Source organism: Dioscorea cayenensis, chromosome 16 (genome assembly GCF_009730915.1).
Source record: "Dioscorea cayenensis subsp. rotundata cultivar TDr96_F1 chromosome 16, TDr96_F1_v2_PseudoChromosome.rev07_lg8_w22 25.fasta, whole genome shotgun sequence".
In the NCBI taxonomy this organism is placed as follows: domain Eukaryota; kingdom Viridiplantae; phylum Streptophyta; class Magnoliopsida; order Dioscoreales; family Dioscoreaceae; genus Dioscorea; species Dioscorea cayenensis.
In genome coordinates, this window is record NC_052486.1 from 19,653,178 (window position 1) to 19,662,352 (window position 9,175).

The window sequence follows — 9,175 nt, forward strand, 5'->3', positions numbered from 1 at the left end:
AGATTGAATAATTCACGTGAATTCCATGGCGGATTCCTTGAATACTCCTTCAAGTGATATCGCTCCCTCTATATGGTGTAATAAACCCTTTTCTTAACATGAATCCAGCATCAACAAGATAATATTTTCCTAAACATTAAATGGACAATGTTATTTCATTGTCTAAGTATATATGGTCTTTAATAAAATTTTATAGCTTATAAAAAAGTACCTTCAGGAATATTTAGCGGAGAAGCTCTACTCAACGCATTTTTCATAATTCTCGAATCAGAGGCTGTGCATTCCCATCCAGGTAATACATACGAGAATTTTAAATCAAATGTGCATGCAGCCAACACATTTTGTGTTGAATATTCCTTCCTTCCACGATATCTAGGGGCGTCGATATTGGAAACTTTTACACGAATATGTGTTCCATCAATTGCACCAATACAATCCTAAGATAAATTGAATATTTTATTCAAACCAAACACATAATTGTGATACAATTATAATTTAATTATAATTTAATGGAGAGTCAATTACCTTAAAAATATGGATAGAATCTACTGCTACTGAAAATTTCTGAAGGGATTTGTGAGCCATCCGGTTGCACTAGGTATTTTTCCTCTATCTCCACTATAGCTTCCAATACATTATGAAAATGATGGAATATTGTCTCACGAGAGCGGTGAAAGAAAAATGATAGTTCATGATACGAGACATTATGACCTAGTAAATAAAGTGTTTTTGCAGCTTGTTCCTCCACGGATACTTGCAAAGTTGGTCGGTGACCTCCGTCTTTAACTAATATTTCACATAATCCTAGGAAGCTCTAGGGCTCATTCTTATCATGTTATGACATAGATCACTTGTAAGCAAATGTGACATTAGTTCATCTCTTGCTTGGTCTCCTTGAAGCGGTAATTCACGGGTCATTTGATTACTAACATATTTATGTTCCTTCTTGCGCCTTGCAATCCAACTAATTACTAGAATTATAACTTGAATTGCCGCTAAATGATGCAACCGTTGCAACTTTATGAAAGTATTGTCCAACAACCTTTTTCTATCAGCCATCTAATAAAAATTAATTATCAATGTTTGTAAAAAGAAATAGAAGGGGAAAATTGATAGCAAACTAATTAACAATGTTTGCATGCTTATCTAATTTAATAAACAAATCAAGGAGATAGAACAAATAATAATAATAATAATAATAATAATAATAATAATAATAATAATAATAATAACAATAATAATAATAATAATATGAAGCACTTAGGCACATGCTTATCTAATTTCAGAACATGATGATGATGATGACGATGATGATGACGATGATGATGATGATGATGATAATAATAATAATAATAATAATAATAATAATAATAATAATAATAATAATAATAATATGAAGGACTTGCACACATGTGTAAATATGAGCTTATAAGTTGCCCTCGTTTTTTATATCTAGGTAAAAGTAATTAGTGACAGTTAAGTGAATAGTATATGTTTCAATGTTTCATATCTCAATTTTTTTTTCCTTTTTTGCTCGAGGAAAAGAAAAGGAAATCATCACTGATGTCCAAATAAAAATTAAGCTTAAGGCTATACTGTTGGACTTGGAAATTACTCTACTCACAAACTTCTAAGTATGAGTTTTTCTTGGCAATCTTGCAGTTTCTAGTTTTTGGTTCTATAGTTACAATTGGAGCAATGTTAGGTGCAATCACAAGTGGACGAATTGCAGATTTTTTTGCTCATAAAGGAGTAAGAATCAAACCACAAAAAATTCCCATATATATATAAAAAAAACACCTTTACGCTTGACTGCTAGCCTTCCTTGTCCCATGGAAGCAGGCAATGAGAATATCATCTTTCATTTGTTTGATAGGATGGCTAGCAATCTACTTTGCGGAGGTTCATTATCTGAACTTACTACTTTCATGCTTAAGTTATTCATTTATTAAAGCTTGTAAATTTTCTTAAACCGTTTGATTTTTCTTTATGTCAAAAAGGGTGCCCTGTTGCTAAACATTTGAAGAATTTCCACAGGATATAGAATTGGAGTTCTCTCATATGTGGTATGCTTTCTAATGCAGAGGCTTATAAAACAAATTTGATCTCCCATAACTAAATTGAAAAATCACCTCATATGGATGTTTAACAAAATTTAATGGTTTTGTTCTATAGGTACCAATCTTCATAGCTGAGATTGCACCAAAGAATTTACGTGGTGGACTTACAACCATGAACCAGGTGAATAAGTCTAGTATAATGGTGTGATTTCTGAATGTTTGGAAAATATCTCTCACTTAAATGATTTGTGGCTAACAGAAATAGTTTCTACCAAGAATATAAAAGCCTACAAAAGAAAAGGATGGCAGTATTAGGTGCCAAGCATGTGTTGATGAAAATTTTAAAAACATTATATTGCACATAATAATTTCAGCACAAGAACAATTTATAAGCTCATATAAGAGAACAACTGAAAACAAATGAAAGTGATTCAAGAAACTAAGTCCAGCCACATGTTTCAACAGAGAAGATAAAGACAGGATCAAAGCAAGGTCATCTTGCAATAATTCAAGACAGGATCAATGAAACCAAAACAATAAAAAGACAAAAAAAAACTCACCCAAAAAGCTCACAACTTTCTTTCTGAGATGCAAATCAAGGTATGTCACTTGGAATTTACAGAAGAAAAACCTGCAACACAAGGTACCAAATCAGATGATGCACCACAGAGCAAACAACAAGTTATAATCCCAAATCAGGAAAGCTTTTGACCTTGGAAGACTTCAATCAAGTCAAGGGAGAACTTTGTAGAGGAAGCACTGGATCTGACACTTGACTACCCGAAGATTCTTCGAAGCTGAAATTCGTTTATTTGGAGGAGGATGTTAGAAATGGTTGCTGGAAACTCTACTAGCAAATGTTAATATGGGGGCAGGCATATAATTAATTGATTTTAAAAGCGGCATTTTGGTCAAGGAAAAATTTCAACCCTCCAAAACCCCCCAGTTTGGAGCGTTGAAAATGGGGGTTAGATGGAGGTTTTTCAACCCTCCATTTAATCCCCAACTACCATACCTTCCATGTAATCTTGTATCAAAGCAAGGGTTGGACAACAACCTTCCCTTACAAAACCTCCATCTACCCCCTCCCAAGCAAACCCTAAGAGGTAGGCTTGATCTTGTAGAAAATTCTGAAATTTATTTCTTGTCTAAGCTTGCAGCATAGTCTTGTAGCAACTTGATGTTCTTATGCCTTGTTTTGTTTGTTTGGTGTTTGAATGATGATGGATTGTGTTGTTATCTTGATTTATTGCTTTGGGTAAGCATGCTATCTTAATTGAATTCCTTATGTATATTTATGCATTTAAATCATTAAGCTTGATGTTGTAAGCTTGCATTTAGAGTGTAATTCATTATGCATACGTTTATACATATACATGTTTGTAAACATGATTTCATGCAAAGCATGTTTTGTTTAGTTAATTTATCTAACTATATATATTTATTTATTTATTTGTGCATGTGTATTCTGAAGCTTTGGTGCATGTGTGTGTAAGTGTATTCTCATTTTTTATATTTTTGTTTTGTATGATATACTCACTGAAATATATATAGTCATATATCTAAGGTTTTCAAATTCTAATGATGCTTTTGTGTAAGCATGAGGCCTGGATCCAATTTATTTTTACCTCCTGTTAATCATGTAATTGATGGACGGTTTGGCCATAATTTCATGTAAATGTTTGTTGCTTTTATACCCATGTCATGTACGCATGTTCTGCAAATCCATGCCTATTTTAAATAAATTCATTCTTTTAGCATCACTTTCACATGCATGCCATGCCACCTATTATTTATAAACTTTGTCCCTCTACTTTTCTCTCTCTTCCCTTTTGGTCCCTCTACTCAGAAATGCGGGTATTATACCTTTAAAATACTGTCAATCTTTGAAAGTTCTTCTTGAGAGTGGGTCTGGGTAGTGTAACTTGTTCTAAAGTTCTGTCTGCCTTCTAATCTGCAAAAAGTATGCCGGGATCTATTGAAAGAGTTTGGACGGCACGCACCACTAGGGGTGTAAGCGAGCATAGCTACTCGTGAGCTATTCGAGATCGGCTCGGATAATATTCGAATTCGATTCAAAATTCTAAAAGCCGAGCTCGAGCTCGGGCTATTCGAATAGTTTTACGAGTCGAGCTCGAGCCTCAAAATACCCAACTCGATAGGCTCGCGAGCCTAATCGAGCTTTCAATATAAATTATATATATATATATATAATATTATAATTTTTATATCATAATTTTATATATAAGTAAATTATATATATCTTATATAAACATATTGTAATATATTATACAAACTTTAGACTTACATGAAAATCAGAAAAATAAGGGACTTATCTAAAAAACCAGCAAAGTTAGGGAGGTGGTTGGAAAAAAACAAAAATTACGAAATACAAACCCTAGATCTCACTCCCCACTCCCCACTCCCCACAATCTCGCATTTTCTCATATTCTTCACTTCTCGACCTCTCCTCCGATCCTCGTCGTCTGCGTCTCCAAGATCAAGATCGGTTCCAGGCTTCAATCGGTGTTGTGACTTGTGATTCTGGCGGCGATCTCTTCAGGTGTAATGTCAATCTCCTCAATTTCTTCTCTCTTTTTCAACCTTGGCTTTAAAGATCGTTTCTTTTTTAATTATGTGGATATTTTCACTGTGATTTGTTAATTTCAATTTCTCTAAGTCTCTTATGAGCGTCGTCACCTTCAGTGTATGCACACTTTTCAGTGGATTGAAACTTAGGGTAAAATTAAAATCTTGTTTTTTTTTTTAAGTTGATTCATTTCTTTAAATAACTTTTAAAAATTTCTGGGGTTTTTTTTTATGAAAAGGCATTTGATTTTCTTTCTTGATTTTTACATATTAAAATACCAATTCTGACAAGTGTGTTGTTTGCACACACATGTCAGTGGTTTGAAACTTAGGGTAAAATGCAATGTCAGAGAGTAAAGTTGAAGAAGTTGTTCTTCCTATCAATGAGTGTTAATATTGTTCAATATATGCTAGTATTAAATATTACATAAGCAGGTACTGTCATTATTTTATTACTGAATCTGGTTCCTTTAGACTAGTGATCTTTAGGCAAATATATTAATGTTCTCTAGTGTATTCAATTTTAGGTCTCAAAGGAAATTCAAAAGCTCGAGTATCGTATTCTTCTTCTTCTTATTTGTGCACTGAGAGAGGCAGATTCTAAGCTGGCATCTTTAGCCGTGGTACCCACAAGTTTACCTCCATAAACTTATGTATTTTTCATTCTCCTTTGTCTTCTATTATTTGTTGTTATTAGTTAATCATCATTATTAGTTTTTCACTATAAAATGAACTTGGTAAGCAGCTTGTCAATAGATATACTTTTCTTGTGATTGTTTTGTTTCAAGATCACAATTAAGTGGGTAATGTTATGTAGCAGACTTACTAAAGATGCTCAAGTAGTTACTGCCAATTCTCATGATTTAGTCTTTTCTGAGTCTTCATGTGAATCATATTGTTCATTTTTTCTTTTCTTTTCTTTTTTTTATTTACAGATTGAATTGAGTTAACCAATAACGCTAATTAAAGAATTTGGCACATTAGGAAGTAGGAGCATTGTTACTCATTTGATAGACAACTTCCTTGAATCAATTGAAATAACCATCAAAATACACATTAAATCTGAGTTAGCTTCGATGAAGCTCATGCCATGAACATTCTCCATGTGAATAATATTCTTCATTTTTAGTGATTGCAAAACTTCCAATACTGTCCAATCAATCGAATTTCTACGTGCAAAAATTCATTCTTATGCTCAAACATTTCTGTTGCTTCTCTTTGATCGGTTTGTCTTTGCAATTGTCACATAAGTAAAAAATTGTCTGGAGCTATGTTGCAGTTATCATCTTAGTTGGAAGGAGTATTCTACAGCAAACATGGCTTCTCTTTAAGCTTGTAACAATAGATTCTATTTCTTTTTTTTTTTCAGTGAACTATTACAGCATTTTTGATGGATTTTAACTGCAAGATTTTTATTCCTGAGTTAGTATTCTGTGGAACCAAAACTTTTTGGAACAAATGCTTAATTATCAGTTATTTTAAAAGTTAGTGTCATTGGAATAAAAGGAGCTCATGTATAAATGATGAGTGTTCTTTTTATATGAAATCTGTCTAGATCTACATGGCTACAAGCCTACAACTTCAGCATTTTGTTTTTAATTGTTTTGGAATGCTGATATATATGTTACTTCTATTGTTAGAAGAAATTAATTTACAGGTGATTGTTGGTTGTAGAGATTAATTATGTATACATCAGAGAGATTCATTTGATTAATATGTATGTTAGATTTTTTTCATGAGTATTAATATTGCTCAATGTATGCTAGTATTAAATATTAATATGGCACAAATTTAAATTGACCATTTTTAATGGCAGGCTTCTGCTGGCATGAGGCATCCTTTTTTTTTGTGCAATGATTTTTCTATGCAATTATTTATTTATATTTATTGCCCTTTTGAAATGAGCTTAAACGAGCTCGAGTCGAGCTCATATTTACGAGCTTTCATTCGAGCCTAGTAGAGCTAATAGGATGTCGAGCTTCACGAACCGAGCTCGAGCAGCTCGAGTAATACACAAGCCGAGCTTGAGCAAAGCAAACTAAGGCTCGAACGAGCTCGAGCCGAGCTTCGAGCTTTACTTACGAACCGAGCTTGAGCATGTTAATACTCGGCTCGGCTCGGCTCGTTTACACCCTTACGCATCACCACCGTTCGAAGGGACCACTGACTCGACAGTGGCCGAGTATTGGGTTAGACAGATAGAGAGGACCTTCCGGGCTATGCAGAGCCCTAATGAAGATAAGGTTAAACTGGCTCCATATATGCTCAAAGACAATGTAGTGTTGTGGTTGGAGAGCGAACTACGCCTCATGGGCGAAGACGCCCTCAAGACTTGGAAGGAGTTTAAAGAAGCCCTTTATGCGAAGTACTTCCCGTTGAGCCGTCAAGCTCAGATGGAGAGGCAGTTCCTAAATCTGAAACAGGATTAATAACTGTAGATTAGTATGAACCAGAGTTCGATAGGTTGTCACAGTTTGCTCTGTCTTTAGTAGAAGATGAAAACAGTAAATCTTGTCGTTTTGTAGGGGGCTTGAAGAATCACATCGGGTGAGCTGTTATACCATTTTTAAGGCTACCATACACAGAGGTAGATGATATTGCCAAGGATCTGGAGATTACCTGGCAAGAGATGTAGGACCCGAGTAAACACCAGCAGCAGCTGAATCAGAGTCAGAAAACTCAGAAGAGTCAGTCTTTTGGGAGTAGCTCTGGATATTATAGAGAGGAGTACTGATCACGACCTTATAGTAGGCCCCCAGCTCCGTCACTTGGCTATGGCGGTAGGGGCTCAGCTAGAAGTGTTGCTCAGGACATTCGGTGTCCTACTTGTTGGGGACACCATTCTCAGGCAGAGTGCAGACGCGCAATCTGTGTATGTTTTAGATATGACAGTCGGGAGCATTTTGTAGCTCAGTATCCACAGAGCCACCTTGGGACTCAAGGAGGCGATAGGACTCAAAGTGCCTTGAGGATTAGGAAGGGGAAAGCGCCCATGGTAGACCAGCCTTCTTTTTCTTCTTGCCCAGTTGGCAGTGGTAAGCTAGTGACTCAGGGCCAAGTCTTTGCACTGATACAGGAGGACGCTCAAGCATCCCATGATGTCGTGGCAGGTATTATTTCTGTGCATTCCTGCTATGCGTGTGCTTTATTTGATCCTGTTGCTACGTATTCTTCTGTATCGTTATCTTTTCTCCGTAAGAATTTTCTATGTGTTGTTGATTTGTCGTATAACTTGTGTGTTATTACTCTTGTTGTAGTGTTGAGAACTGTTAACCGGTTAGCAGTAGCTTGTTTTGTTCTGATTGAGGAGCCCGAGTTTTTTGCCGATTTGCTCTTGATGGAGCTGCGAGACTATCGTAGGAAGATGGTGCTCTTCTGTTTTCCTAATCATGAAGAATTTACATTTAGTGGTAGTAAAGGGTACACCCTAGCTTGATAGATCTCTTCCCTGCAGGCTCAAAAACTGATCAACAGTGGTTGTGTTGGTTTTCTGGCCTCTGTCTTGGAGGCCACTTGCACCGGTTACACAGTATCAAATGTACCAATTATTAGTGAGTTCTCTGATGTTTTTCCTGAGGATCTTCCTGGATTACCCCTTGTGAGAGAGGTAGAGTTTACCATTGACCTGGCTCCTGGCACATCTCTTTTATCCAAGGCACCATACCCGATGACACCTACTGAGTTGAAGGAACTGAAGAATCAACTGGAGGAGCTATTGGAGAAAGGGTTCATTCGACCAAGCATGTCACCTTGGGGAGCTATTGTTATTTATAAAAAGGAAGGATGGATCTCTGATATTGAGTATTGACTACCGTGAGTTGAACAAGGTAACGGTCATGAATAAGTACCTTTTGCCGAGGATTAATGATCTCATGTACCAGTTACATGGAGCTCAAGTCTTCTCCAAGATTGATCTGAGGTCTGGGGTATCATCAGGTTCAAATCAAGGGTGAGGACATCCTGAAGAGTGCTTTCCGTACGCGGTATGGACACTATGAGTTTCTAGTGATGCCATTTGGACTCACTAATACTCCAGCGATGTTCATGGATCTGATGAATCAGGTGTTTTGATACTACTTGGATCGATATGTAGTCATCGTCATTAACGATATACTGATCTACTCATGCAGTAAGCAACTTCACGCGAAGCATTTAAGGATTGTATTGGAGAAATTGAGACAGCATGAGCTGTATGCTAAATTTTCCAATTGTGATTCTTGGCTCCACAGCGTGGCTTTCTTGGGTCATATCGTTAGTAAAGATGGTGTTCCTGTAGATCCCAAGAATGTAGAAGTAGTCGTAGACTAGAAGAGATCGAGCTCAATTAAAGAGATTCAGAGTTTTCTTCGTTTAGGTGGCTACTATTGGAGGTTTATACAGGACTTCTCCCAGTTAACAGCGCCTTTGACGAGACTGACTCGAAAGGGTGCCCATTTCACCTGGACTGAAGCTTGCGAGAAGAGTTTCCTGGAGTTGAAGCATAGACTCGTATCTGTACATATCCCTCTTCTGCTAGAAAGTGGATG